This window comes from Protomyctophum parallelum (assembly GCF_964188405.1).
Source record: "Protomyctophum parallelum genome assembly, chromosome: 9".
Lineage (NCBI taxonomy): Eukaryota > Metazoa > Chordata > Actinopteri > Myctophiformes > Myctophidae > Protomyctophum > Protomyctophum parallelum.
Window position 1 is genome coordinate 5,962,786 of NC_139706.1, and position 7,500 is coordinate 5,970,285.

Here is a 7,500-nt window from a genome sequence, read left to right on the forward strand (position 1 = left end):
CTCACACACTCACAGACACTCACGCATATACGTACACACAACGCGTGTGTTCTCTCTCTCTCTCTCTCTATCTCTCTGCCTGGTGGGCGCACCTCACTCGCTCTCTCTGACAATGAGCGTGGAACCCACCCTTCTTTAAACCCCTCCCCTTCCTCTCTCTCTCTCTCTCTCTCTCTCCCTCTCTCAATTACTCTCCTCCCCCACCCTTCACCGCCCGGCCCCCTCCGTTCTTGCCTTTGCACCGAGCGACCTGCCCCCCCCCCCCCCCCCCACACCACCACCCACCCCGCCCAGTGATGGGGAGGGGGTGGGATGGGAGTGTGAAGGAGGGGGGGGGGGTAGTACCACTGTGGTCTGAGAGCACCAGGACCCCACCCTGATCTGCTCTTTACGTCCACCTACACACACACACACACACACACGAAGAGAGTGTAGGTGGGTGAGGGGGAAGAAAAAACAGCAGATTTATAAGCCCTGGGGCACGTTGCGCGGCAACGCGCCTCCGGGCTTGTAGATCTGCTGTTTTATAATGTTTCCCAAGTGTGTAATAAATACAACGTCAGGGCGAGAAAAAGGCGTGATCTCCCTTCACTGACTGACACTGAAGGCAATCTTTTCCCTCCTGACGATTCACTGTGTTAGCTTTTCATCACGCACACACGCACGGACACGCACGCACGTACACACGGACATGCACGTACGCATGCACACACAGACAGTCACGCATGCACCTCTTCCATAGAGAGAGGTGTGTGTGTGTGTGGGTGTGTGTGTGTGTGTGTGTGTGTGTGTGTGTGTGTGTGTGTGTGTGTGTGTGTTCGTGCTTGCGTCCCATCGTTTGTATAGGACTATAGGTATTAATTGGACTGTGTGTTTTTTCATTGGAGGAGGGTATTAATGGGACTGTGATTGGCCAGCTGGCAGGCTGCTGAACAGCCAAGCCAAAAGGCAGGTTTTCCTGGCGAGAGAAACGACGAAGAGGTGATGTGTGATAGGGAGGCACTGATGAGCAACACACACACAGGCGCACGCATACACACACACACACACACAGGCGCGCACGCATACACACACACATACAGGCGCACGCACACTATAGGACGCGTCACCCCCCCCCCCCCCCCCCCCAGCGCTCTCTGTTCACATGGAAACACCAGATAGACTAGGAGAGAGAGAGAGAGAGAGAGAAAGAGAGAGGTGAGAAGGCCGGGTGTGGCAGACAACCAAGCAAACTGCTCTCTCTCTCTCTCTCTCTCTCTAATGACCAGGCACAATACATACATGCACAGATTGCACACAGTAACATTCATAATTACCATGCAGTTCCAGCGCACACACACACAGTGGTGTCAGGAGACCCCACCCCCGCTGGTAGAGTCTACTCTGCTACACACTATGAGCAATGAGAGAGAGAGAGATCATTAGCACGCACGTACGCGCACGCACGCACACGCACACACACACACACACACACACACACACACACACACACACACACACACACACACACACACACACACACACACACACACACACACACACACACACACACACACACAAGATACCCGATCTAATTAATTTCTGTTATGGCCGATAACCGATATTACCGATGTCGATATGATTTCATTCTGTATTGAATTTTTTTTTAATAATTTGTCCATTCTGAAAAATACATGCAACAGGGTATCTGCACTGCAGGCTTAGGCAAGTCAGATTTAACTTAAATACCGTTATATTTAATATTGTGAGCTTGTAGATCTGTTCAAGCCGTTACTTTACTCAATATACAATATATACCTGACTCTCAAACTATCTTAGACCTCATCTTGACAAATGACCTGACCAAGATCTCCAGAAGTGGTGTCATACAGTGCAATATAAGTGATCATGATATAATTTATTGTACTCGTAAACTTCACAAATCTGCAGTCAATTGTCATAACACAATCAGATTCAGATCATTAAAAAACTACACCTGTGAAGCATTAAATACAGCTCTGGAGAATCTGGACTGGTCAAACGTCCTTAACTGTACATCTACAGAAGAGGCCTGGTCTCGTTTTAAATCTGCCTTTCTATCAGTGGTTGACAGCCTGGCTCCCATGAAAGTAATTAGGGCGAAAGCGAGAACTCAACCATGGATGAATGCCGACATCCTAATGGCCATGAAAATGAGAAATGAGAGTTATGCCAAGTTCAGAAAAAACAGAGATGAGCAGCTGTTCGACAAATGCAAACAATTGCGTAACAAGGTAAACGGCATGATCAAGACAGCCAAACAAACCTACTTCAATGAGAAAATTGAAGAAAACAAGAAAAAGACCCAAAAACTTTGGAAGTCCCTTAAGGAACTGGGCTGTAACAACAGGCTCAAAACAAAGATCACAAATCTCAACATTAAAATAAATGGCTCGCTCATCTCTGATAAGCTGAATGTGGCTAACTGCCTAAATGGTTTCTTCACAACCATAGCTTCCACACTGGTGGACAAGTTGCCCTCCCATTCAGGCCTTTATGGAGAGCAGCATATAAGCTCTTTTTACAAAGGTCTTGGTGCTGTTGAGGACAGCTTCAAAATCTCGTCCGTAACAACAGAGGACGTGTTATCAAAACTCAGTGCCTTACAGCCAACTAAGGCTACCGGCCATGATGGTATCCCCACTAGGTTCCTCAGAGATGCAGCGGTTTCTATTGCCCCTGTTGTGGCTCACATTACAAACCTGTCCATCAGACAGGGCCATGTTCCACAGGAATTCAAACTTGCAAGAGTAGTCCCTCTTTATAAAAAGGGCAGCAAGTTGGACCCTGGGAACTACCGCCCTGTGTCCATCCTTTGTTCCATCTCAAAGGTCATAGAGAGACTAGTGTATGAACAGATAAATTCATATCTGCTTCATAACAAGCTTCTTTTTGAATTCCAGTCAGGCTTCAGAAGATCTCACTCCACTGACACATGTCTGTTATACTTGACAGATAACATCAGACGTGAGGTAGACTCAGGCAAATACTGCGGCATGGTCATGCTGGACCTTCAAAAGGCGTTTGACACTGTGAACCACTCCATACTGCTAAACAAGCTGAAGGCAATTGGTTTTGATGGCCCATCGTTAAACTGGGTGAGATCCTACCTTGAGGGAAGGAAACAGGTGGTCGATGTGAATGGTACCCTGTCTACCTCCCTCCCAGTAGAGTGTGGGGTCCCCCAAGGGAGCATCCTAGGGCCTCTACTGTTTCTAATTTATGTAAACGACATGAACTCGGCATGTAAATGCAATCTGTTCTTGTTCGCAGACGACTCAGCTCTCCTGGTCTCGGACAAAGATAAGTCGCAGGTCGAGAGAGTACTCAGCACAGAGCTCGGTAGCATCTGTCTTTGGCTCTCCGACAACAAATTGTCACTGCACCTTGGGAAAACTGAGTCTATTTTGTTTGGTTCAAGTCATAACCTCAACAAGTCCCCGGGCTTCTCAGTTAGAGTGGGTGACAGTGTAGTCACAAATAGGGAATAGGTCACTTACTTGGGTTTTATACTAGATAACAAACTCACGGGTGAAAAAATGGCAATGAAAGTGATCTCAAAGGTCAACCAGAGAACTCGTTTCTTGGGCAGGATATCCCCTTATGTCAACAGCAGTGCTATGAGGACCTTGGCCGGTGCCCTCATCCAGTGTCACTTTGACTATGCGTGTACTTCATGGTACAGAGGTATCTCCAAGCTTTTGAAAACAAGGCTGCAGACCTCCCAAAACAAGCTTGTGAGGTTACTGCTAAAATTGAACCCCAGGTCTCATCTTACCTCTGCCCACTTTAGTAGCCTGGGATGGCTAAGGGTGGAGGAGAGAGTATCTCAGCTCTCATTGTGTCTGGTCTTCAAGATCCTAGGTGCCTCTGTTCCAGAGTACCTGCTGGGCTACCTGCCCAGAGTGAGGGATGCTCACAGGTACATAACCAGAGGAAGTCCTTACGATCTAGTTCCCCCCAGTTTCAGGACACTCATGGGTAAAAATGCTTTTTTCTACGCAGCCACTACTCTGTGGAATGCACTCCCCCCAGCCCTGAAATCCCTAAATTCTATTGCAATATTTAGGAAAGACCTGAAATCATGGCTCCATCTACACACTCACTGGTCATAGTTAGCTTCCGACCCTGGATAGCCCATCTCCCATGCTCAGGACTATTCTCTCAGGGTACCTCTTGTCCTATGTATATAGCTCCCAGCCTTATATATAAGGATTATTTATTATATGTTCCATGGTTGTTTTTGTCTGTACAGTATGTATGTGTATAGTTTCATGTTTCAAAGTGGACCACAATGGAAACAAGCAAAGGCTTTTTTGTGTCTAAGTCCATTTGGCGTTTTTTAAAAATGATGTCAATTTCTGTAATTTTCTTAAACTGCCAATAAAGTATTCTATCTATCTATCTACTTTGGGCTTGTTTATCTGTAAAGACAGACCAATTAATCGGACCGATTAATTAATCGGTCTGATTGATTAATCGAACCGATGCCGATTAATAAAAATAATACCATATTAGACCCATCTGGGTGTTTATATATGTTTATACCATATTAGACCCATCTGGGTGTTTATATATGTTAATACCATATATTGTTTATATAGGTCTATCTATGGTTGCAGAGTGAGGTGTTTATGGTTGCAGGGGACTACATTTTTAGCAGAGCCTGGTTTTCAATAAGCTCCATAGCTCTAAATGCAACGCATTAGAGCTATCAACTTCCTCCGCTCGCGTGAATGCAGACCAGCCTCTCGTCTTTAATGTAAATAAAAATAACGTTTTTGCTATACCCACAAAAACAAAGGCGGGCTGTGTCATTAGAAAGCCTGCTTTCCTTAGTGGGAGCACTCTGAGCCCCACCACCACCAAAAGGGGCTTTTGTCCCTAAGGTTTGACCTAAGGTTTTCAGAAACCTTAGGTCAGGCCCTAGAAGGCGTTCCCAGATTCGGCCTCAGGCATCAATGTGTTAAACACAAAGGATAGGGAAAAGTCAGCATAGCCGTTACCACACATAACCACACACAAGCACGTAATGTGTGTAAACCACACACACACACACACACACACACACACACACACACACACACACACACACACACACACACACACGTAATGTGTGTAAACCACACACAAGCAAAGGCACACACAGCAGTAGCAGTCAGTAAGCAACTCAACAACCAGCGCCAATAATTATTAAGCAATGGGCCTTACCTTATTTCAGCAATGAACATGGCAGGCCTTCATGGAAGCATAAAGTCTTATAACTGCATCATCCGTTTGGATCGTCTGTGCCAAATCGTGCTCTATGGATATCGTTGCAGCAAAGCAACATCTGAATAAAGATGAAAGAATAGTAGTCACACAGATAAAACATTCTGGGCTGTATTTTGCGTGTCTTAAGTACCAGGTCTTATTACTTAACTTAAGACCTGGGAGGCGTGGTCAATGCTCTTTGGCCACTCAGAATAGCCAAATGGCATTGACCACGCCTCCAGGTCTTAAGTTAAGTAACAAGTAAGACGCGCAAACGCGGGAAGCGAACGCAGCTCGTAAATGGCAATAACAACAATTAGAATAAATTACATACTTTTTTAAGGTTTTATTTTTAAAGTTCTCTTTTTTATGTTTTTTTAAGATTTTATTTTGAAGTTACGTTTTTTGAAGTTAAGTGTTTTTAAAGTTTTTTTTAAAAGTTAAGTTTTTTTGTGTTTTTTTAAGTTTTTAAGATTTTTTTTTAGTTAAGTTTTTTCTTTTTCATTTTAAGTTAAGTTTTTTTTTAAGTTAAGTTTTTTTTAAAGTTAAGTTGTGTGTGTGTGCGCGTGTGTGTGTGTGTGTGTGTGAGTGCATGTGTGCGTGGGTGTGTTTTGTGTGATACAGCTGCGCCCTCTGGTGGCGGGCGGGTGGTGTAACAGCGGGACAGACACACAGACATGATCTGCAGGGTCTCATAGTAAGTGCTCATTGCATTCGCAATAGGTACTATAAAGAACTCTCAACGCATCGGGGCGGCATGCCGTGAGGTTCCCAGTTCGAACCATGTGGGCTCCCCCAGAGTTAGTGTCGAACTGTCGAACTGTCCTTGAGCAAGACACTGAACCCCTACAGTAATTGCTCCCGATGTGCAGGTTGGTGCCTTGCATGATTTCCTCCGCCATCGGTGTGTGTATGTGTGTGTGTGAATGGGTGAATGTAATGCACAATCTATGTAAAGCGCTTTGGATGAAAGCACTATATAAATGCACCATTTACCATTTTATTTACCATCACAGCACGATGCCTTGAGACCATGTAGATCACTAGCCTCTCAAAGCACACTCGCATAGTTACAGAACAGTCTGTTAAAACGGTTTAACCCATTCTGAACGGGCACCCATTTTGGTGTCAGCATCATGTCGTGCTTTAGCTATTTAAAAATAGCAGATCTACAAGCTCATATCGCGCCACCGAGTGGCGCGATACGAGCTTGTAGGTCTGCTATTTTTTGAAAAATCGAAGAACGACTGACATTTTCTAGAATCTGATCTCAGGTCAGAATGGGTTCATCAGACCAGTGTGTGTCCGGCGGAAACCTCGTATGAATCTGATCTCAGGTCAGAATGGGTTAAGAGCCATAAACGACAAGATGTCTAATTGCCAATTATGGACCGGATGCCACGGACGACAAGACGTGCTCCCTTGGGAATAAAAATATATCCATATTTTGAAAATTCCATTACATGCATAATATAAGTACAATTTCTTTATTTTTTTATAATGGGAGAATTGGCACTCAAAGCCTAAACTGGTGACCACCAGGTGGCGCTGAAAGAGAAGTACCTGATGAAAACTACGGACGGGAAGCCGCCATCGGTTTGTCATCTTCTCTAAAAAATATCTTTAAAATACATCTTTGAATTTCCACTTATGCTAAGCAGCAATCTATATACAGAACCTTCACACGGTCACTGCGTCCGTTTTGCCGTTCCCGTCGAGCGTTTAGGGAGAAAGCGTTTGAAAGAACTGGCCTTGAGAGATTAGAGTAGATCAGCTACTTTCTGCGACTGTTCCCGCTATAGGGTTCAAGTGGTTAACCTTTATTCATAATGCATTGTAGAGGCTTTGCTGATCTTGCAAGATCAGTTTTATTTTAATTTTCTCCACATGCACACTGAAAGTTTCCCCTCCCTCTCTCCCTCCCTCCTGCCTAGACGCTAGTACATCATCATTTGGGGACCCCCCCAAAACTAATTTGGCGAACCCCGAGGGGTCGCGACCCACGGGTTGGGAACCCCTGGCCTAACGACACAGGACAGGACAGGACATGTTCGTCCACTCTCCCTTCACTGGGTGGAGTGCCCAGGGAAGCAGTTCTACACTCTATACTGCAGTGTATATATAGTAAAGTATACATAACGTCTGCTACTTAATGCAGTGTACTGATAGAGAGTACATTACATTACATTCCCAGTGACAATGAATGGAGAATTGTATGTCATACTGTCT

At 45.0% G+C, this 7,500-nt stretch overlaps 1 protein-coding gene across 2 annotated transcripts in view; it reads right to left on the bottom strand.

Annotated features, from left to right (window-relative positions):
• sidt2 (SID1 transmembrane family, member 2) overlaps positions 1 to 7 on the bottom strand; it is a 94,898-nt gene extending 94,891 nt beyond the window's left edge. For both annotated transcript variants that reach the window (XR_014569769.1, XM_083773711.1), the window contains exon 1: positions 1 to 7. This exon is cut by the window's left edge and continues 3 nt beyond it. The gene's annotated coding sequence lies outside the window, so the exon portion shown is untranslated.
• Positions 8 to 7,500: the final 7,493 nt, after the last annotated feature.